This window comes from Sus scrofa, chromosome 4, assembly GCF_000003025.6.
Source record: "Sus scrofa isolate TJ Tabasco breed Duroc chromosome 4, Sscrofa11.1, whole genome shotgun sequence".
Classification (NCBI taxonomy): domain Eukaryota; kingdom Metazoa; phylum Chordata; class Mammalia; order Artiodactyla; family Suidae; genus Sus; species Sus scrofa.
This window is the reverse complement of record NC_010446.5, coordinates 30,325,867-30,349,740: the sequence shown is the minus strand read 5'-3', so window position 1 is coordinate 30,349,740 and position 23,874 is coordinate 30,325,867. Positions and strand designations below refer to the sequence as shown.

At 37.6% G+C, this 23,874-nt stretch overlaps 1 long non-coding RNA gene across 6 annotated transcripts in view; it reads right to left on the bottom strand.

Moving 5' to 3' along the window:
* Positions 1-23,874, bottom strand: part of LOC106510002 — a 126,126-nt gene that overhangs the window by 53,940 nt on the left and 48,312 nt on the right. Inside the window, exon 5 of one of the 6 annotated variants that reach the window (XR_002343171.1) lies at positions 3,255-3,645. The exons of the other annotated variants lie outside the window; for them this stretch is intronic. This is a non-coding gene — a long non-coding RNA (uncharacterized LOC106510002). Of the gene's footprint in view, positions 1-3,254; positions 3,646-23,874 lie in introns of those variants that run through there. 6 annotated transcript variants of the gene reach the window in all.

Here is a 23,874-nt window from a genome sequence, read left to right as displayed (position 1 = left end):
CAAAATGACTATACTACCTAAGGCAATCTACAGATTCAATGTGATCCCTATCAAATTACCAAGGACATTTTTCACAGAACTCGAACAGAATATTTCAAAGTTTGTTTGGAAGCACAAAAGACCCAGACTAGATAAAGACATCCTGAAAAAGAAAAATGGAGCTGGAGGAATCAGGCTCCTGGACTTCAGACTATACTACAAAGCAATAGTCATCAAAACCATATGGTACTGGCACAAAGACAGAAATATCGATCAGTGGACTGGATAGAAAGCCCAGAATTAAACCCACGCACCTACAGCCAACTAATCTATGACAAAGGAGGTAAGAATATACAATGGAGAAAGGACAGCTTGTTCAATAAGTGGTGCTGGGAAATCTGGACAGCCACATGGAAAAGAATGAAATTAGAACACTCCCTAACACCATACACAAAAATAAACTCCAAATGGATTAAAGACCTAGATATAAGACCAGACACTATCAAACTCCTAGAGGAAAACATAGGCCAAACACTCTCTGACATGAATGACAGCAACATCTTCTCAGATCCACCTCTTAGAGTATTGACAATAAAAACAAAAATAAACAAATGGGACCTAATCAAACTTCAAAGTTTCTGCACAGCAAAGGGAACCCTAAATAAAATGAAAAGACAACCCACAGAATGGGAGAAAATATTTGCAAGTGATTCAACGACAGGGGATTCATCTCCAAAATTTATAAACACCTTCTGCAGCTCCATACCAAAAAAACAAACAACCTCATGAAAAAAATGGGCAGAAGATCTAAACAGACAGTTCTCCAAAGAAGACATGCAGATGGCCAAAAAACACATGAAAAGATGTTCCACATCACTCATTATTAGATGAATGCACATCAAAACCACTATGAGGTACCACCTTACACCAGCCAGAATGGCCGTCATCAAAAAGTCCACAAACAATAAGTGTTGAGAGGGTGTAGAGAAAAAGGAACCCTATTACACTGTTGGTGGGATTGTAATGGATGCAACCATGTGGAAAGCAGTATGGAGATGCCTCAGAAAACTAAACAAAGAACTACCATTTGATCCAGCAATCCCACTCCTGGGCATCTATCCAGAGAAAACCATGACTCGAAAAGACACATGTACTCCGATGTTCATTGCAGCACTATTTACAATAGCCAAGACATGGAAACAACCTCAATGTCCATTGACAGAGGAGTGGATCAAGATGTGGTACATATACCCAATGGAATATTACTCAGGCATTAAATTGAACAAAATACCAGCATTTTTAGCAACATGAATGGACCTAGAAACTATCATGCTAAGTGAAGTCAGCCATACAATGAGACACCAACATCAATTGCTTTCACTGACATGTGGAATCTGAAAAAAGGACAGACTGAACTTTGCAGAACAGATGCTGACTCACAGACATTGAAAAACTTATGGTTTCCAGAGGAAACAGTTTGGGGGGGTGGGGGGATGTGCTTGGGTTATGGGATGGAAATCCTGTGAAATTGGATGTTATGATCATTATATAACTACAGATGTGATAAATTCATTTGAGTAATAAAAAAATTAAAAATAAAATAAAACTGTCCCAGATTAAAGGAGACTAAAGAGGCATGGCACTAAATACCATGCGTGATACTAGACTGAATCCTCTAATAAATGGAGAAAAGTTCATATGTTTTATATTATTTGGACAGTATTAGATCAAGTGACAAAATTAGAATATAAAAGCTACTTTAGATAAAAACACTGAATCAATATAAATAAATGAAGTTGATAACTATAGTGTGGTTATGTAAAATAATATCCGTATTTTCAGGGAACACATATTGAAGTATTTAATGGTGAATAGTCATGATGTATGTAACTTACCCTCGAAAGATCCAAAAAAATTTTAGACAGAGAGAGAAAGAAGATAAAACAGATGATTATGCAAATGAATTAAAATGTGAATAGGTACATCTGAATAAAGGGCATGTGAACTTTTCTTGAATTATTTTTGGTTTAGCAATATTTTTTGTAAGTTTGAAAATATTCCCAAATAAAACTTTTACAAATATGCTTATAGAGGAATATTCAAAACAATTTCAAAAAGTTGACTGTAAAGATAAGTTTCTATAAATTTCCTTTTTCCATTGGGAAAAAAAAAAGAATATTTATTACACACACACACACACACACACACACACACACTGTGTTACTTTGCTATACTGCAGGAAATTGGTGAAACATTGTAAATCAACTATACTTTAAATTCTAAAAAGTTAAAAAAATAAATTATACTATCCGACCCATTTTGATATATATACACACCCATGAAATTATCACCACAGTCATCAAGATCAGGAATTTCCCTGATGTCTACCCTCCTGCCCTCTCTTTGCTCCTCCCATATGTCCTCAGGGTAACCACTATTTTGCTTCTGTCACATGGATTAATTTGCATGTCCTAGAAGTTTATATCAATGGAATCATAGAATGTGTATTCTTTTCTTGTTGTCTTCTTTCACTGAATGTAACATTCTGAGATGCATTCATGTTGTACTTTGTACCAGTAGTTCATTCTTTTTATTGCTGAGTAGTACTCCATTGCATGGATATACCAAGGCTGTTGTATCCATGTATATATATAAAAAATTAATTATTCTATTATTATAAAATTTTTAATTATTTTAAACTTTTATTATGTTTCTGTTTATCTTTTTAAAACTTTTGTTAGACTTTATCTTTAATCAAAGTGTAGTTGATTTACAATGTTCCATTAGATTCAAAAGTACAGCAAAGTGATACAGTTATACAAATACACACACACACACACACACACACACACACACACACACACACATTCTTCTCAGATAATTTTCCCTTATGGTTTATTACAAAATATTGAGTATAATTTCCTATGTTACTTAGCAAGTCCATTAATTACTATCGTAATTCCATCGGTGAACATTTGGGATGTTTCCAACTTCTGCCTATTAAATAAAGCTCTTATGAACATTCTTGCATTAAAAAAAATAAAAAATAAATATCTCAGGTTTTGTTTACCTGAAGTCTTTATTTTGACTTTTTTTCTTAAAAGACATTTCATTGGATAAAGTAACTGGCATATATTCTAAATCCCATTAATTTCTTTTTCTCCACACTTCAACTGTGTTACTGCATTCTATTCCTTTTATAATTTGAATCACAGCCCCAGTTCTATAGATATTTAGTCTTAAATCAAGGTAGGGTTAAGATTTGGTGACATACATTTTTTTTTTTCCTTTGGCTCTAGTCAGACCAAAAAATTTCATGGAAATCCAGCTTCTCTTTCAGTCTCTTTCCTATTCCGGGGAGTTCTCTAGGTGTGTCTCAAGTGGGCCCACAAACAAGTCACTTCTGCCACCATGGAGCAGGTACCACTTTCTTTGTCAGGTTCTCTGCCCCTTCAGGCATCCTGTGCTATGAACCTTCATGAGAGGAAGACTCTCTGCTGGGTATCACATGGTTCTGATGGTCATGCCATGTCAGGTTTCCTCATCTCTGGGCCACTGATGGTGCTCTTCCTGTGCCAACCATCACCTGGGTTCTCCCGAGATCTGCAATGTGTTTTATCCATGAAAGGTAGAAATGTCTCTTTTTCTTAACTGCCCTCTATAACACTGGCAGAAAAGAAAAAAGATTGAACAAGATTAGGATTAAACACTTTTTGATTATTTATTTGTTGTCTGTTTTTAGTATGATCAAGTTTACTTCCTAGGCTTCAGACATATATGTAGAGGGGAAGGGGCTAGAGGGCAGGGAGATGAATGGAGGATGAGCGTCAGCTGGAGGGGGTTTCTGGGAGACTCCACATATGGCAGATGCAGAATGAAAAGACATGAGGCTCTATTCAGAGGGGCCTGTCCCTCAGATAACTAATGTGTTTTTACCCGGATAATCTCAAATGCCCATCCTTTTCTCTTTAGAATGAGAGCTTTCCCAGCTACTTCTTTCTTCCATCAGACAGATAGCCTCATGGTGGACCCATTCTATAAGCCCTCCCCCCATAGCCAAGCACACCTGAATTCCAGGCTGAAGATCTGGGTATAAATTGAAGCCAGAGCCTCCTCAACTGCATAAAGTGGATGTTTCATAAGTATATTTACACCCTCATTTTAACATAGCACTCTATCTCAGTTTTTACTGTCTCTCTCTTCATTTTCTTTACATTAAATACAAAGACTTGTATTATGCTTCAAAAGTTTCTCCATTGAAGCCTATGTAATTCAATTTCCTGGGTTCAACCTCCATTTCAGTAGTTTAGCCCCTCTTTATTCCATTTGTTGTTGGTTTCTTCTACATTCAAAAAACTGTTTCTGTTATTTTCTTAATTTCCTTTTTGTATATTTTTAGCTGACTGTGTTTTCAGGTATTGAAAGTTGAATTTCTTGATGTCTGCTGCTTCTTTTTTCCTTTGTTTTCTTCATTTGAGAATGTTTTGTGCTTATTCGTATTGCTTATCCTTTTCCCAATGTTTTAAAGACTTTTTTGGTGACTTATATCCTAGTCTTTCTGATATACTTAAAAATTAGCTGAATAAAGATTTTGCAGAATAAATTTAGTCTGTCATTGTAGACATGTTTTTATTTCAATTTTTACTTAAACTTGATGTGAAACTTTATAAAAATGATTTAATCTGTTCTACATCCTCAAATGAGCATAAGACTGTGTTCGTTGTCTTGCAGCTAAAGTTTCATAAAATGATATTTAACCCCTGGCTTAAGAAATGTTGGCCACCACTGGTGAGACCATCCTAGCCCTAGAGAAGAGAAAAGAAGTGGAATATCTAATACACATTTTATTTATTTTTTAATACACATTTTAAAAGTTTGGCTTGAACTTGCAAAGATATAAATGTTTTACTCTTCTCACTTTAATATCTCACTTCCTGTTTTAAATGCTCACGTTTATCGTAAGAACTCAAAGTACCATCAGAACAAATATGAAACACTAATAAATTTTATCAGTGGAATCAGCACTCTTAAAGGTAATAATGTTGTGCCTGTGTGTGTGTGTGTGTGTGTGTGTGTGTGTACAGAATCTCAGCCACTTTTAGTTTTAATACTGCCATGCATTAAGCTTCTTACATGTGCATGGAATTCTACATATACCTTGGTATATGTATGATTGATATTGTGTAAATTGATTTAGAACTTTGGTTTGAACATATACATGTATTCTACAAACAACAGTTACATACACATATTCCTAAATAGGCCAGGTTGCATGAGGTATTTGCTTTTAACCTTTGTAAAAACCTCCCTACTCTGACCTTACCATTGGACAAGAGGGACAGTAAAATCCTCATGGAAAAATGCATTAGTGCTGGCTCATCAATGGGACACATATCACCTATATGAGTATACTGAACAAGCCTTTTCACAGAATAGTGTGTTCCCAGGAGTTTCTTGTTTGGTAGCCAGTTTGGGGGAGTTTTCCCACTATTGCTGCCAACTATGCTCTCCTGTGCACAGTCTTTCCCTGTCCCGCTCCCCACTGGAGTCTGTTACTTTTGAGGGTTCCTCTCTCTCCAACCTTTCACTCTTGGCCTCTAGATCCACTTTCATACATCACCCCCTTCCTCTTTCCACAGTCCTACTCTCTCCCTCTGCTTTTATTGGTGATACCAGCCATGTGGTTCCAGTTCTTCTTCTCTCTTGGATGAAACAAGAAAGCCTTCAAAGCCAAGAAGATTTGGGAAAATTGAAATGAGCCAATTAGAAAAACTCTTAGTGGTGTGATCTCAGTTCCATATCTCTACAAGATAAACAGATCTGGGCATAGCCAAGGTCTGTCTCTTACAGGATACCTGTCCACTGCTTTGTCAGAGAGTCCCCCAGTCTCCTATCTTGCTCTCAGGTATAAAGTAAAAAGGGGCTCTCCTTTGTTGTCCAGGCTTTCCAAGGGCAAGTTCCACAAGGGTGATGGGTGTGCTTTGTGTTCCAACGTGAGGGCGAGAAAGAGAAAAAAGATTTTACATTCCACAGCTATGGACAATGAATTTGAACATACCAAAAAAGCCATCACTCAACAACAACAACAAGAAAAATCAAACAACCCAATTGAAAAATTGGCAGGAGACCTAAATAGCCATTTTTCCAAAGATGACATACAGATGACCAGTAGACACATGAAAACATGCTCAATATCAGTAATTATTAGAGAAATGAAAATCAAAACTACAATGAGGCACCACCTCACATTGGTCAGATGGTAATTATTAATTAGTCTACAAATAACAAATGCTGGAGAGGTTGTGGAGAAAGGGAGCCCTCCTCCACTGCTGGAGGAGATGTAAGTTGGTACAACCACTATGGAAAATTGTATGGAGGTTCCTCAGAAAACTAAATATAATGCTACCATATGGTCCAGGAATCCCACTCCTGGGCATATATCCAGACAAAACTTTCATTCAAAAAGATAAACGCACACCTATATTCATTGCAGCACTATTCAAAATAGCCAAGATATAGAAACAACCTAAATGCCCATTGATGGATAAATGGGTTAATAAGATGTGGTGCATATATATAGTGGAATACTATTCAGCCATAAAAAAGAACAATATACAAATACTGCAAATGCCATTTGTAGCAACATGGATGCAACTAGAGATTGTCATACTAGGTGGAGTTAAATCAGAAAGAGAAGGAAAAATAGTATATGATATCACTTACACCTGGAATCTAAAATATGGCACAAATGTACCTATCTACAAAACAGAGACAGACTCACAGATATAGAGAACAGACTTGTGGTTGCCCAGGGGGAAGGTGGGAAGGGAATAGGGTGGACTGGGAGTTTGGAGTTAGTAGATGCAAACCATTACATTTATAATGAATAAACAACAAGATCCTACTGTATAGCACAGGGAACTATATTCATTCTGGGATAGATCAAGATGTAAATTAATATTTAAAAATATGTATAAATACATATATGTATGACTAAGTCACTTTGCTGTATAGCAGAAATTGGCACAATATTGTAAATCGACTATATTTTAATTTTTTAAAAATGCCATCACAGATGTTAGGCAAACCATAAGTGGGAACAATAACATTTCTTGGTAAGTCTTGGTTTGAAATCCACTGGCTTACAATGAAGTTGGGAAAGTAGATCTAGATGGGCAGAAGAAAAGAGGCAAGTTGGGTTCAGCCCATGATATCTTCCCAACCCTTCCTCTAGCAAGTCATGCTTGCATGTGGTTAGTGAGGAACCTGTGGCTTTTGAAAGAAATCTGCATTTGAGGCAGAATTCCAGCTGGTTGAGCAAATAATAGTTCACTCTACACCTGCTGAGCATAATGGACATTTTCAATGCTTTCTGCACCCCAGTGTGCTCTGGAGTTAGGAACCTAGATTTGAAGATTTGATTGTTGATGTGTGTGGTCATTTGAAATATTCCTGGACTTGTCTCATTTGTTTTTGGCAGAGCATAGTTATAAAGTTAAGCTCAAAATTCTGTAGGGAAAGCATTGCAATTGCCAGCTTTAAATGTTCTTTGGAGATTTTTTTTAAAAGGACATTTATATGGAATTTTATGTATTAGTAAAATATACATTTCAAATGTAAATGGGGGCATTGCTAAAGTCATCACCATTTATGGGGATTTGAATCTATTTTCATACAAACTTTAGAATGTGCCCTTTGGTAGTATTTAATCCCCTTGGCAATGTATTTGACTATCATCTAACTTAAGGGATGCCTAAAAAATAAAAGCTAGAATAACATAATTGAATATACACTGATTAAGTAATTTTCTTTGTTATAGCTATATAAATATATATGTATAACCAAATCACTTTGTTATACACCTGAAACCAACACAATACTGTAAATCAATTATACTTCAATAAAAAAAGAGAAGAGAAAGAAATTTCATCTAAGGGAGTATACACTTTTCTTTACAGCCTGATATTGTACAAATCTCCATGGTAATGATTTTTAAGATAAATACTGTAAATCCCCCCCCATGAAAAACAGCATAGGAAAGGTAACACATGCATGCTATGTAATGCTCCCTAAAAGGATTGGGGTTCATGTCCTCATACACCCTTGTTGCTATATCTCATCTGAATCTCTGAAGCCTTAGAACCATCGTGCTCATAAAAGTTTAGGCTTTTCGTCTTGAGTATTTAAATAATATATAAACTAAATGATGTAAAAAGTGTTCCTCGAAATGTTAACCGTAGAATAACCATATCCAGGAATAGTCATCCATGTAAATCACCCACAGAAAGTTCAGTTTTTAAATAAATTTGGGAAATTCTGGATTAAGCAAATTTAAATAGGATTCTTTACTGAAATTTTTTATACTATGTTATGATGCCTCATGGCTCTAGATATCATTTGGGCAATAAATATTTATCCAGTCCCTACTGTGTGCCAGGAACAGCACTGTATTTTGTTCAAACAAATGTCAACAAGTCAGATATGGCTTTTGTCCTCGCAGGGTTTTCGAAGTGATAGGAAGAGGGAGATTAAGCAAGTAATGGCATAAATATTTAGATTGCATAAACATTTGAATTGTATAGTGCTTTGAAGAGAAAGAATAAGATGCCGTAAGAATGAGCAAGAGGTACCAATTTAATTGGAGGATGGATTTAGGAAAGGGCTCTGGTTAGAAGTGAGATTTAAGCTAAAGCAAAAAGAAGTAGGAATTAGCCAGGTAAAGGGGGAGCCTTCCAGGCAGAGTGAACAGCAAATCCAAAGCCTTGAGAGAGTTTGCTATGTCGGAGGAAGAAAAGACCAATGTGGTTAGGGTACAGTGGACAAGAAGCCCACAAAGAAGCAGAAGAAATAGTGAAGGGTAAATTAATGCAAAATCTTATAGGCTGTATAAAGACGATTTTTGTTTTAAGTGCAGTGGGTTTTAATGGGGGGACTGGTGTTAAAATACTATATTCCTCAAGAAAAATATAGCACTACATTTTACATTCCCCAGCTGGTATTTGACCATGGAAACATTTTGCTGAGAAATTTCTTGGGAGCCATCCTTTGGAAAACAGACTGCCAGTACTTTGAGAAATCCTACTCCAACCAAGGATTGTGTCCTCAGATTGTAAGTGACAGAAAACTTTACCAGAGACTTTACCAGTTCAAATTAATTTATCAGAAATCCACAGCAGTCTGAAGGAGGGCATGCCAACATGGTTGGATTTGCGGTTCAAACAGTATTAAGACTCAGTCAGTCTCTCTTCATCTCTCAGCTTCCTGTCTCTGTTTCAGTTTTATTCTCAGGCTCAATAACATGACCTCAGAAGCTCCAGGATTTTCCACTGTGGGGGCAAGGTGACTGAATCATCTCCTCACATGCTCCCAGATGCACGTCAGTGGGAAAGAGAAACCTCTTTCACAACATTTCCAGAAAAATTCCATGGCCTCTTGCTACCTCTCACTGAGGTGCCCATCTGGGAACCAATCACCAAAGTAACCAAAAAAAAAACAGGATATGTTGATGGGTTTAAGCCTAGGTAAATTACAACCTTGACTATTTGGGTTGCCAAACATAAATGTAGGGTGAATAACAAGAAGGAAAAATGCTGGAGAGGCAAAGGACAAAACTACTGTATTTTTTTAAAAAAAATTACTGTTTTAAATTATGTGAATATATTTGAGGTAATCATATCGTAATTCTTGTTAACCATATTAAAGGAAAATGCAAATAAAGTTTCTGAAATAGCACAAAACAGTGTGCTTTTTCTTGCTTCTGGGTGGTGACAGAAAGTAGAAAAACTATGGAACAATGAATAAGGACACTTCTGTTATTACTACCACTGACAATTCACCCCCATTCATGACTTTTTTTTTTTGGTGCTTTCCATCTGCATGGAAATTACTCTACATAGGCTAGTGAATCACTAAATAAATGATGTCATGTGCTGCATTGAAATTATTGTCAGAAGCTCTTCCATACACACACACACACACACACACACACACACACGTGTATGAATATATGTGTGTGTGTATATATATATATAATATACATACCTTTACAAAAATATAAATCTTCAGAATTGTAAAAGATGATTTTATCATTAGATTCTTTAATCAAAATGTCCATTAGAATACTTTTAAAATAGCAATAAATAATGGAATTTATAAGAGCCAGTGAGTCAAACTCCTGAGCATGTAAAATAAAGTTTAGAAGTATAAAAGGGGAAAAAATGCTCTTCTATGAAAAGATTATATGGTCTGAGTGATCAAAATAGACTTAGATAAACTGTGGAGGCTGCATAAAACTACAGGTCAAGGAAAAGCTATGACCCTTACAACATCAACTAGCAACATATTTTTAGTCTTAGAGAGGGTAGCTAACACTTCTGGTCATTTATACTTTGTCCTTTATTTTATAACCATTGTCTAAAAATAGGGCCATAGCAGGGCAGGAATTGTTAGGGAGGAATTTGTGGATGAAATGAGACTTTGGGGAATTCTTTTAAAGGGGGCTGTTGGAAGTACATGGTAGAGAATCCTAATAGGATGTTAGAGAAGAGAGATGGAATTTTACTGTTCCCTCCTCTAAAACAGGTCTTACTTGCCTCAAATCCCAAGAATGGTCCTGTTGCAAAATTTTTAAGGATTTCCAGACTTTTAGACAACCAAGGCTAGATTATATTTTCTGATTTCATTCTGGGTATTTGTGTCTCTCTAAATTCCTCTCTCATCCTAGAGAAAGAACAGAACTAGGTTTGCCTTTAGAAGTGAAAGAAAAAGCAAATTCTTTCTTTCTCCCTTTCTTCCTTCCTTCCTTCCTTCCTTTCTGTCTTTCTTTTCTTCCTTCCTTGTAAATTAGCTACATAGGTCCAGAAGTTTGAAGGCCAATGGGTTTAATCATAAATATTGCACAAATATACTTTTTTACTTAGAAATAATTGAGTATTAAAATGCTTAGTTTATAAGTTACATTCATCAACTGTGTTGTGACATTTTATTGGTTGATGTACACTGCAAGAGATTATTCCTATAATCTAAAATTTACAGATGCTTATTTCTAAACATCTGTATCTTTGGACTTTGTAAGAAAAGGACCCCTAGCCTGGGAACCTCCATATGCTACAGGTGTGGCCCTCAAAAGACAAAAAAAAAAAAGATAAATTCTTACTCTCTATATAAGAATATTAATATTTGTATATGTTTAGCTAATTAAATTATGCTAAGGTGATACATCAGAGTAAACATATTTTTAAGTAGACACCAGCATATTAAAATTTGGCAATGCCATATACTATAAATCATAAGATAATAGTAAACATCAACATAAAAACTTTTAAGGAGGATTTTTCCACCATGAGTCTAGTTGTTTAGAAACACGGCATTTTTAACTTTATTGAGGTATCACAAACAAATATGAGTTATATTTATTTAAGGTACACAACTTGATGTTTTGATATATGTATGCTTTGTGAAATTATCACCACAATGAAGCTAATTAACATATCCATCACCTCACATAGTTACCATTTTTTCTTTCTTTCCCTTTCTTTCTCCCTCCCTTCCTTCCTTCATTTTTTTTTTGTGGTGAGAACACATAAGATCTACTATCTTAGATAATGTAAAGTATACAATATAGTATTGTATAACTGTAGTCACCATATGGTATCTTATAAGCAAAAAACAACTACCATGTTTTATTTGGTATCATATTTTGCTTAGAACACATATCTGAGGATTTTAATCTGCCACATTATATTTTTGTCAGTTTTCTATTAGATTGCACATATAAAAGATACTGCATAGCATTTACCTTTCTCTATCTGACTTACCTCACTTAGCATGAGGTCCTCCAGGTCCACCCACACTGTGGCAAGTGCCACATTATTTTTTAAAACCAACATACTAAGACGAGATTATGAAAAAAGTTGACTGATGTGATGGGTAAATTCGCATTAAAGTAAAACTTAGGAATCCCTATTTTCCTTCTATCGATTATGTAATAAGTGAAGAGCCTCTTAAAGACACAGGCTGTGGGCTAGACCATTACTTTTAGTAAATCTTCCTTAGCCTCGTCATATGGGTAAAACAGAAAAGGTAAATCCTTCTCCAGTTTACCTCCTTCACCTTTTAAGATTTTCCAGGGCAGATTCTACCCAGTTCTCCTCACAATTTCTATGGGCTCCTGCTACCCTACCCAGGCCTTCACTTCTAATCTCTATAGGCCATGATGTAACCAATCCCTCCTACTCTCATTAACCACCTTCTTCATACACATGACATGCACATGGACTTGACTACCTGTGATCTACTTGCCAGAGTTTTCAAACTCGCTGTCTTGGTGCCAAATCAAGGAAACTAAACAAAGACAGAATAGTAACTTTCCTTTTATAATTGCCCCTCACTCCCCAGTCCAAAGTACTGAATCATTTACCTACCACCAACAGCACTCAAACCTGAGGGGACATATCATTACCATTACTAAGTGCTGATGTGTTTCCTCTCCATCATCTGCATTATATTACTCTAAAGTGTGCTTAGATCTCATCTTGATTACTGCAGTTTACTTTTTTAAAAAATTCAGATTCTGGTACCAACCTATTGTTATTAATTATCAGTGTTTTCTCTTCATTTTAGAAAACATACTATCCACTTTGGGACTTTGCACTGTTCCAATTATACTTTTCAATGAGCTCCACTTTTCTGAAAGTAGAATGGATATAGCAGAGAGTGCTTATATGGGAGAGAGATTTATAAAAGAAGTTTTTACACAAAATTGGTCAGGATTCTTCCCACTGCAAGTGACAGACAGAAATAATATAAATGTCTTATATTTAAAAAAATAAAACTATGCATGGCTATCCAGGGGCTCAAACAATATCAAATGAACTCTGTCTTACTCTACCCATCATTCAGTTTTGCTTCTTTCTGTGTTGGCTCAAGTCTCAGAAACACTTTCTTTTTCTGATGGTTGCCACTAACTACGGCTTAAAAATTATCTTCTCAGCATTCAGTCCAATGATTGCAATAAATGTCTTTAAATGGAGTCCCATAGGCTCTGATTGGGGCACATGGCTTATTCCTGAGCCCATCACCATGGCCAGGTGACTTCCACAGTATAACTGGCCATATCTTGGTTACCTGCCACCTTTCGGGTAGAAGGGAAGAAACACCTTCCATAGACCCTTATGGACTAGAGTGGAGAAGGGATGACTTTTAAAAGCTTAGAGTACTATTCGGAAATCCAAACCCAGTAGATGCCAGCTATATATGCGAGGAGAAAAAGTACACAGATATTATATCAATAGGGAGTATGTATAAAATATAAACAATCATGGAGCTCTATATATCATGACATAGTCTTGGAAATATTTGACATCAGGCAGCAATTATAGAGTAATCCTCATTTTTTCAAATACATAATATTTTAGCTTATTTGGAGAGTCACCAAAAAGTAGATGAAAGAATTTTCCATTGGGCCCTCTCTAATAAGTGTTCAATCATTTTTTTTTCCAGGAATCTGTGATCCCTTTCCCTCTAGATATGGGCAAAAAAGGGAGATTATCTCAAAGGCACAGGCATATTCGTAATAAGTCTCAGGATGATGTTCAAACTCTTCATCAGTATACATTTTTTTTCTGTCCTTGCCTGTAAATATCTTTAATGGAATACTTAACTTCTTAATATATGTACTAATAACAAAGAATGTATGAAAGAAAAATGGGTAACAGAGATGATTAGTATAATCTACAATTTAAATCTCTTTCAGGTTCACTTTGTTGCCCCTAAGGTAAAAGCAAGTCCACAATCCTGTGTAGCAGCTGCTTTTTCTGAAGTTGGATATAATCAGCAAAGTTGTAATTAGAGTAGGTTGGAAAGGCAGCTACTTGTTGAGAATAGAGCTCCAAATTCAGAAACAACTGCATCTTGTGGAGAAATAATTGGATCATGAGTAATGACTGGTGACTGAGATATACTCAACATAGTTTAGCAAAAATAAGACTAGTCTACATAGACCTGCTTCTGGTCCTGGTTTATTTATTTGCTATGTGATATTAGCTAAGGACTTTACCTTTCTGGGCTTTGGTTTTCTCATCTTTAAAATGTGTGGTTGTGTGGTGTGTGTGTGTGTGTGTGTGTGTGTGTGTGTGTGTGTGTGATTTCTGTTTTCTAAGTTCATTTTTAATAGGATGAAGAGAGATAAGGACCTAAAGATCAGATAAGCACTTTTGAGAACCTGTATAACTGAATCACGGAAGTTGCTGTGCTGCTAAAATTAATATTGCAGAAGAATTCCATGCCTGGAATTAGAATGACATCAACACTGGCAGCCAGGATCACTAAGAAATGACTCAGGGAGGGGAGAGTAAACAAGATGGCAGAGTAGGAAGACCCTGAGCTCACCTCCTCCCACAGACACACTAAAATTATAACTATTTACAGAGCAAATATTGATGATACAAGACCAAGGGACTGGCAGAAAAGATCTTCAACATCTAAAGGTATGAAAAAGGAACCACAAGATGGGTAGAAGTGGGTGGAGACACAGGATAGTCAAGACCCACACTCCTGGATGGGGGACCCCAAAAGGGGAGGAGAGTCACAATTGCAGAAGTCTTCTCCAAGGAGCAAGGGGTCTGAGCCCCCTACTAGGTACCTAGGTACCCAGTGTAGGGGTCCTGTACCAGGAAAGCAGATTCCCAGAATGTTTGGCTTTGAAGGCCAGCAGGGCTTAATTTCAGGAGAACTAGAAGTATATAGGAAACAGAGTCTCCACTCTTATAAAAGGTGCACACAAAATTTCACACATTCTAGAACCCAGGGCAGGAGTAGTAATTTGAAAGGCGCCTAGGTTAGAACAAACTACTGATCTCAGAAAATATCCTGGAGAAACAGAAGGTAACTGGAGCTCACTGTGGGGATGAAGACACTGGTGGCAGCCATTTGGGGGAGTTCATTCTCCCATAAAGACTGGTGTGGCAAGTGCCACTTTTTATTCCTTCCTGTAGCTTATTAGTCCAGGGACCAGGCTCCATCCACCACCAGTCCAGCTGCCTTAAGACACTAAGGTGACTCTCTATCAGAGTCACCTGACGACCTGGACCTACCCACCAGATGATCCAAGACCTGACCCCATACACCAGTGGCTCAACACAAGCACTGGGACCTCCTGGGGCCCGATGGCCAGCCATTGGGACCTGGTCCTGCCCACCAGCAAGTACCAACTCTGGGATGCCCAGGGCCCTTATGACAGAGATGCTAGGATCTGGCTCAATTGCAGTGAGCCAGCACTAGCCTAGGATACTCCTGGTCATGGCCTCTCCTATGAGTAGGCTAACACCAGCTCTGTTACCCCCAGCACTGCAGCCAGAGACCCCAAGACACAGAGCTGGCCACCAGTGGGCCAGCACTAGCCCCAAGATTCAAACTTACCTACCATTGGTCAGACACTAGCCTTGGGATTCCCTGAGCCCTAGCTCTGCCCACCAGTAGGTGGACACCAGCTCCAGACTTGTACTCATAAAACTATAAGACACTGATGAAAGAAATCCAAGATGACACAAACAGAAGGACAAATGTACCATGTTTATGGATTAGAAGAATAATTAATGTTAAAATGACCATACTATGCAAGGTAATCTATGAATTCAATGCAATCCCTATCAAAATACCAATTGCACTTTTAAATAGAACTATGAAAAATAATTCAAAAAAATTGTATGGAAACATAAAAGAAAGACCCTGAGTAGATAAAACAATCTTGACAAAGAATAACAAAGCTCAAGGCAATAATGTTCCTTGATTTCAAACAATACTACAAAGCTACAGTCATCAAAACATTATGGTACTGACACAAAACAGAATACATATATCAATGAAACACAATAAAGAGCCCAGAAATGAACCCATGCTTATGTAGGTAATTAACTTACAACAAAGGAGGCAAGAATATATAAAGGGGAAAATATAGCTTTTTCAGTATATAAATGGTTCTGGAAAAACTGAATAGCTACATGCAAAAGAACAAAGTTGGACTACTCTCTCACACTATGAACAAAAATGAATTAAAATGAATTAAAGACTTAAATGTAAGACCTGAATCCATAAAACATCTAGAAAGAAACATAGGAAGAAAGCTCTTTGGCATTGATTTTAGTAAAAAAAAAATATATATGTATCTCCTCAGGCAAAAGAAACAAAAGCAAAAAGAAATAAATGGGACTACAGAAAACTAAAAAAGCTCTTGCATAGTGAATTAAACTATCAATAAAATGAAAAGACCACATATTGACTGGGAAAAGTTATTTACAAATAATATATCTGATAAGGAGTTAGAATTCAAGATATACAAAGAATTCATAAAACTCAACATCAAAAAAAAAACTGATTAAAAACGGGCAGAAGATCTGAATATACATTTTCCTGCAGAAGACATAAAGACGGCAAATAAGAGCATGAAAAGATACTCAATGACACTAATCATCAGGGAAATGCATATCAAAACCATAGTGAGAAATCTCGCACATATCAGAATCCACCATACCCAAAAAAAGACAAAAAAATAACAAGTATTGGTATGGATATGGAGACGGAGAACCCTAGTGCACTGTCATTAGGAATGTGAATTGGTGTAGCTGCTATGGAAAGTAGTGTGGAGATTCCTCAAAAAGTAAAAATAGAACTACAATAAGATCCAGCAATTCCACTGTGGATATTTACCCAAAGAAATTTTTTTTTTAGTCTTTTGTCTTTTTAGGGCCACACCCATGGGATGTGTAGTTTCCCAGGCTAGGGGTCTAATCAGAGCTATTGCGGCCGGCCTATGCCAGAGCCACAGCAACACCAGATCTGAGCCACATCTGTGACCTACACCACAGCTCACGGCTACACCACATCCTTAACCCACTGAACGAGGCCAGGGATTGAATCTACAACCTCATAGTTCCTAGTTGGATTCGTTTATGCTGCGCCATGACGGGAACTCCCCAAAGAAAATTAAAGCGCTAAATTAGAAAATATTTATGCACACCTGTGTTCACTGTACCATTATTTACAATAGCGAAGATATGGAAACAGCTGAACTATCCATCAATAGATTCATGGATAAAAAGATGTGGTGTATACAAACAATGGAATATTAACCACAAAAAAATGAAATCTTGCTATTTGCAACAATATGGATGGACCTAAAGGTGTTATGTTCACTGAAATAAGTCAGACAGAGAAAGCCAAATGCTGTATGATTTTGTTTCTATGTGGAATCTAAAAAGCAAAACAAATGAACAAACATAAAAAAGAAATAGAGAGTTTTAAATACAGAGAACAAACAGGTGGTTGTCAGAGGGGAGAGGAAGGCGAGGACTAAAAAAATAAGTGAGGGAGACAAAGAGGTACAAACTTTCAATTGCAAAATAAATCAATCCTGGGTATGAAATGCAGTGTGAGGAATATAGTCAATAACATGTAATATGTTTGTATGGTGACAGATTATAACTTACAGTGGTAATATACACAATGGAATACTACTCAGCCATAAAAAAGAATGAAATAATGCCATTTGCAGCAACATGGATGGAACTAGAGACTCTCATACTGAGTGAAATAAGTCAGAAAGAGAAAGACAAATAACATATCACTTATATCTGCAATCTAATATAGGACAAATGAACCTTTCCACAGAAAAGAAAATCATGGACTTGGAGAATAGACTTATGGTTGCCAAGGGGGAGGGAGGAGAGAGTGTAGTGGATTGGGTGCTTGGGTTAATGGATGCAGACTATTGCCTTTGGAATGGATTAGCAATGAGATCCTGCTGTGTAGCACTGAGAACTATGTCTAGTCACTTATGATGGAGCATGATAATGTGAGAAAACAGAATGTGTACATGTACGTGTAACTGGGTCACCATGCTGTACAGTAGAAAAAAATTGATTGGGGGAAATAATAAATAAAATAAAAATAATAATAATAATTTTGAAATGTATAGAAATATTGAATCATTATGTTGCGTGACAGGAACTAAGATAGTGTTGTAGATCGGTTATAGTTCAAAAACAACAAACAAACAAAGAGATTAGATTTGTGGTCACCAGAGACAGGGATAGGGAGAGGGGTTTGGAGGCAAGCAGCAAAAGGCACGAACTTCCAGTTATAAGATAAGTAGGTACTGGGAAGGTAATGTACAACATGATAAATATAATTAGCCCTGCTTTATATCATATACGAAAATTGTTGAGAATAAATTCCAAGTGTTTTCATCACAAGGAAAAAACATTTTTTTCCTTTAATTTTGCATCTATATGAGATGATAGATGTTCACCAAACTTGTGATAATGATTTCATGGTGTACATAAGTCAAATCATTATGCTGTACACCTTGAACTCATATGGTGCTATATGTCAATTGTATTTCAGAAAAACTAGAAGAAGAAAAAAAAGACTCAGAGAGAAGGTAGCTTTTCCTCTCAAGCTCACCACGGCTTTCCCTTGTACACTGCTCAACATAAGAGACCTGGACAGTTGGAGAAGGCTGACAATTTAGTTGGCCACCTCTTTTCCTAGAAATTAAATTGTTCCTTCTTTCCATTAACCCCAACCAGCAACAGGACTGGAGCAAGGAGCAACCTGGCCTCAGTGGGCAGCTACCAAAGTAGCCGTGGGCTCAGGAGTCTAAGTGGACAAGCCAAGAATTTCCTCAGAGGGAGTTCCCGTCGTGGCGCAGTGGTTAACGAATCCGACTAGGAACCATGAGGTTGCGGGTTTGGTCCCTGCCCTTGCTCAGTGGGTTAACGATCCGGCGATGCCGTGAGCTGTGGTGTAGGTTGCAGACGTGGCTCGGATCCCGCGTTGCTGTGGCTCTGGCGTAGGCCGGTGGCTGCAACTCGGATTCAACCCCTAGCCTGGGAACCTCCATATGCCGTGGGAGCGGCCCAAAGAAATAGCAAAAAAGACAAAAAAAAAAAAAAAAAAAAAAAAAGAATTTCCTCAGAGATTTGAGTATGATGAAGGTAATGTTTCCTCTTGAATGGCTCACCTTATAACCCTTAGAATATGTTAATGGCTATGACTTTCATCTTATGGTCATAATAAGGGAAAAAAGTAGAAAGGAAGAGAAAAGGATCAAGTGGATATTCAGCAATGTGAAGCATGGATAGACAGATCCCTGCTGGTTGAGAAGTTCCTCTTCTAAGTCGTCCCAAGACCCATTAGCATTCCTGTCCTGGGATTCTATGAGACACCCCAGCATCATTTTGAATTATTAATAGTTAGTGATTTCTTTCCTTAAGTTAATGTGAATTCATTCAAATTCTGTCCAGTTGGTGGTGGCTGGAGCCAAACATATATTTGATTGTAAGTTGAGCTTTTAATATTTCCTGTAACTGTTGGGGGTTTTTTGTTGATGAATTATTAGATACTCTGTCTTAAGAATAGATTATTTTGGAGTTCCTGTTGTGGTTAAGCAGTAACAAACCCAACAAGTATCCATGAGGACATGGGTTCAATCCCTGGCCCTGCTCAGTGGGTTAAGGATCCAGCATTGCTGTGGCTGCAACTGTGGTGTAGGATGGCAGCTACAGCTTTAATTCAACCGCTAGCCTGGGAACTTCCATATGCTGCAGGTGTGGCCCTAAAAAGACAAAGACAAAAAAAATTATTATTTTCTCTAATGGCCCTACAGTCTACGAATTGTACCATGTTATCCCCTTTGTACAGATGAATAACCTGAGGTTTAGACACTTTTTCTAACTCACCCTGAATCAGACAGCTAAGTGGTGAGGCTGCTTTCTAATAGATTTCCCTTAGCTTGATTCTAACTCTAATCCGTTTAACCTTAGGGCCATGCCTTTAGCCACTATTTCCTAAGATTAGCTAAGATATGATTTGCTAGTAGGAAATCTGAGAACATGTACAAAATACTGATTTCACTAATACTTTTCAATTTTCCAGAAAAGGAAATCAATATAATTGTGGGTTAGGAATAGCAATGGGGAGGGGGAGGTTGTCAGTGTTTAAGGGAACATGTTATCAAAATGTATCTTATGTCATATCTCTGTAATTCTAAAAACTAGAGGCTTCATGAATTGCAAAGGAAAGGAAATTATGTAAGGGCTAGTCCGTCATTTAGACGTGAAGACTGTGCCTCATTTAGCTGGTATTTACCACTGCCAGAGGTCAAAAGCTACCACTTCAAGCTTTAGTGGATTCCCCCTCAATGAATTTCTGTCGGGCTAAAGGACTTTATAACTCTTCTCAAGTCTAGCAATGCTGCTTTCACAAGTATTTTTAATCATAGACATTCAGTCGGCCACAAACACATTCCTGTACAATTCCTTCACTGGTGCCTGGTGCCTTCTTGAGAGTGAACTGAACTGTTAACTTACTTCTAAAACAAAACAGAATAGTTGAAAGGTCTAACTGTTTCCTATCAGTATAAAAAATATGAATGTGTACAACAGCTGCAACTTGTTCAGAAGGATTAAGTTTTACCCAAGAAGGAAAAAAAAAATAGTTGTCTGTTAACAAGGGAAGACTAATGTTCTCCATGGAAAAAAACGAGTATACCCACAGCTTTGTCATGCTGGTTAACATGGCAATGGCTTTGAAGCTTAAATGAGGAACATCCTTTCTATTATGACCCATCTTATTTCCAGATGATTAATAGTGTCACACCATAACGATGGTAAATTACTAAGAGAATGCGGGAGTAGGTTTGGGAGTACACTATAAAAATTCAATGGCAGTAACTATAAAACAGTTGATCAAACTTTGTAAAATGACATGGCTGCTTTATAAAGAATGGTAAAAATATGCCTTTGAGGTCTTTCTTCATTGAGAGTCCTAGCAATCTTTCCCATGAGTGAACTAATTGGTATATTTGCAACTGACTGAAGTTACATAGCAATATTAAATAGATGTTAAATATTTTATGAGCATTCAGAACCCACCACCGCCAATGAACAACTCTTCCAAGCATGTGCTGTGCAGCAGCAGTGAGAGGGCAGCTCCTGCAGCCACTGGCTGGACCTCTTAGTGCTAAAATCTGAGCTGAGTCACACATTTCATGGTCAGTCCTTACTGTTTAAAATCAGAACTGAAGTTCCCAACGTGGTTCAGAGGAAACGAATCTGACTAGTATCCATGAGGATGCAGGTTCAATCCCTGGCCTCACTCAGTGGGTTAAGGATCTGGCATTGCCTTGAGCTGTGGTGTAGACCACAGATGCAGCTCGGATCTGGCGTTGCTGTGGCTGTGATGTAGGCCAGTGGCTACAGCTCTGATTTGACCCCTAGCCTGGGAACCTCCATATGCTTCAGGTGCAGCCCTAAAAAAGACAAAAATAAATAAATAAAATAAGAAATCAGCTTTCTCAACCCACCAGAGATGATCAGTTTTTTAGTACGCAACTTGTGCATCAAATCATTTAACACATGATTCAGAAAGCAAGGCACAGTGGATGAGAGAAGAGTCAGGAGCCAGCAGCCAGGTGTGAACCTCCCTTAGCTCTCCCACCTGGGCACTGGGCTTAACCACTGTGTGACTCAGCTTCATAATCAGTCAAATGGAGCCAATAATAATTCTAATCTCACAGAATTGTGATGAGAATTTAAAATGTTAGTCATCAGAAAGCCTTTAGGACAGTGCCTGACACTGTAGTAAGCACTATGTGGTTGCTGAATATACACATGAAATTCATTGATTTATTCCCGCAGTATTTATTATGTGCCTACCAAACAGCAGGTGTCATGAATTGCTCAAGATTGATAAGTTACCTGCCCTCATGGAACTTACATTCTGGCTGGAGAAGCGAGACAGTGAGAAAGTAAACAAACAGACAAGATGATTACAGATGCTGAACATTTCTGTGAAGAAAATAAACTTCAAAATAGATGATAAAATGAGAAGATTTGAGGTGGGGAGATAGGGAGCAGTCACTGGTCAGAAAAATCTCTCTTTAATATCTATGAGAAGTTTCCAGCATGTGAAACCCAGAGAGGAGAGCCAGGAAGATGAGAGAAGGTAATCTGGTGTGAATGGAGCTTAGTTAGGCAGAAAGGGAATTATAAGAGGTCAGAGAGTCAGACAAGGAGTGATGATCTAGAACATGCTAAGGAGTTCAGATTTTGTTTTTAATTTTAAAGAAAACTTGTTTCTACTATGGGTCTTCTGGTTCCAAGTAATACATTTTACTCAAAAAATAGAAAAAGAAAAAAAAAATTCTTGTTGCTTATACTCAAAACATTTTCAAGGGATAAATCAGATCCAGGCAGAGCTAGATCAAGATCTTCGATACAGATTTCTTTCTCTCTCCATTTCTTTCCTTTTTCTATTTTGGTTCCCTCTCAGGCAGGCTTTCACCTTCACACGGTAAGAATGGCCACCAGCATACCAACAGCAATACCTGTTTTCCAATCATTATAGTAAAAATTCCTCAGGAGAATTCATTGTTTTGGATTGTCATGGGCTCATTTTGAGGCAGTTATTTTGATCCTGTGCCTGGCTGATTTCCCCAACCAGGGGAAATCTGAAGAGTTTTAATCAAGTAAATGATATATGCTTGGTTAAATTTATTAGATACAATATTTTTGATCCATAATTTGACCATCCAAAAATACAATTTTTCTTATTTTTCTGTGATTTAAAATAGATTCTCTCTTGAGCTGCCATTCTCCCTGGTGGCAGAAAATGTACTCTTACCAATGCCAAGTAAATACAATCAAATTGGCAATTTCCCACTTCACCTCAGTCCTCTTTTTTCAGCTGAAATGATCTGCATACCAGTGGGCTTATATAATACCACGTCTTTATGAGGCTGGGTTTGGGGAACTAGGACAATGGTCCAAGTTCCTTGTGTGACACCCCCTGAAATGCATTTCATTTCCATTCTTCTTTGAGCTTTGGCATCTGTCTGTGTTGGGATCTGTGGGGAAGGCAGGGTCCCATCTGACATGCAGGTGCTGGTCCAGGCACACTGCATCTTCTTGGGTTCTCAAGGAGTTGACCCTCTCTGGAGTACTTCTGCACCCTTCTGAGGACCAGAGGGGCTTTTTGTTTCTCTCCAGCTTCCTCAAAGCTTGGAAGGAGTACATCCAGCCCCTCTGCCTAGAAGCTGTAAGACTGTTAGACACCTTTCCTCTGCAGATCACCCTGGGTGTGAGACTCACAAGAATTTTCTTGCCTCCTTTGGCACACTCAGAGGTTGGGCACCTAAAAATCTGCCCTCGGCTCTTACTACTGCTCTTTTGGAACTGGGGCAATATGGAGAAGACATCAAGTCACTTTTTCAGAAACAACTCAACCACAGTCCCTACTGCCCTCTTCTTGGGCTTTTCTCCTGCCTCAGCCTGAATTTTTTAAAACAACTTTAGGGTAGAAAACTGGCTCTTATGACATACACATTCTTTTCAATCCTATTGGTTGCATAAAACAATTTTAATTTTGGTAAACAAAAGCCAGGCTTTGGGAACTCAGAAATCCATTATTATATTTTTCTATGTCCTTTGCTTAGCATTTTAATGTCTTTTTTTTTTTTTTTGAGAAATGATCTTTCTTTTCCCTGTTCACTGTGGCTCCCCTTCTCCAAAGCAGTGAGCCCAACCCACACTAAACCCACACTAGCTGATGTCTCAACTCCCCACTGCTGATAACATTACTATGTGCTCTAGGGCCATTGTCTGTCTTTCTGGGATAGTGAGGGATGTACATCAACACAACTTTTCTAAACCCTGTTTTCCAGGTGACCACTCTCACCTTGTTTATATCTTTTCCTAAGACAGAACTTAAGAGCTCTTCCAATATACAACTGTAAAATTCCCTTTTTTTTCTTTTTCTTTTTCTTTTTTTAATTTTTAGGGCCTCACCTGTGGCATATGGAAGTTCCCAGGCTAGGGGTCAAATTGGAGCTGCAGATGC